The sequence below is a fragment of the Mizuhopecten yessoensis genome, unplaced genomic scaffold (genome assembly GCF_002113885.1).
Source record: "Mizuhopecten yessoensis strain PY_sf001 unplaced genomic scaffold, ASM211388v2 scaffold2051, whole genome shotgun sequence".
Classification (NCBI taxonomy): Eukaryota; Metazoa; Mollusca; class Bivalvia; order Pectinida; family Pectinidae; genus Mizuhopecten; species Mizuhopecten yessoensis.
Genome location: NW_018404353.1, coordinates 24342 through 24830, shown reverse-complemented (window position 1 = coordinate 24830; position 489 = coordinate 24342).

Here is a 489-nt window from a genome sequence, read left to right as displayed (position 1 = left end):
TTAGATGTAGATTACTTTGGTAGATAATTAAATGTTCACTTACAAGACCGTACATGCTATATCTTCAAAACATTTTTATTTCTGANTATGAATACTTTTTTATTTTCTCAGGATCATTAACGAATGAACGTACACTGAAACAATTTCAAGGCCGACTTACTATTGATACCACCCAAGAGTACTCAATGAATGCAGAGGTCAGGCAAAGTCGAAAGGGTTCCTTGTATGTCTACACACCGACTGTTGAAGTCACAATGACAGGCAAGGACAACATCAACCTTGGTGGTTCCGTTGAGTACCTTCCATCAAAGTCCATTGAGGGCGATCTCACATTGGCTGGTATAACCGTCCAGCCTGTCAAGGGTAGATGTAAGTAGAGGGTAGTCTTTCTGATGGAATATTTTTTTCATCTTGTTTTGTTCATTTTCTTTTTTTTCTTCATCTTTTGTTATGTTTTTGGGTTTTTTCTGTGTTTTTTCGTGGTTTTTT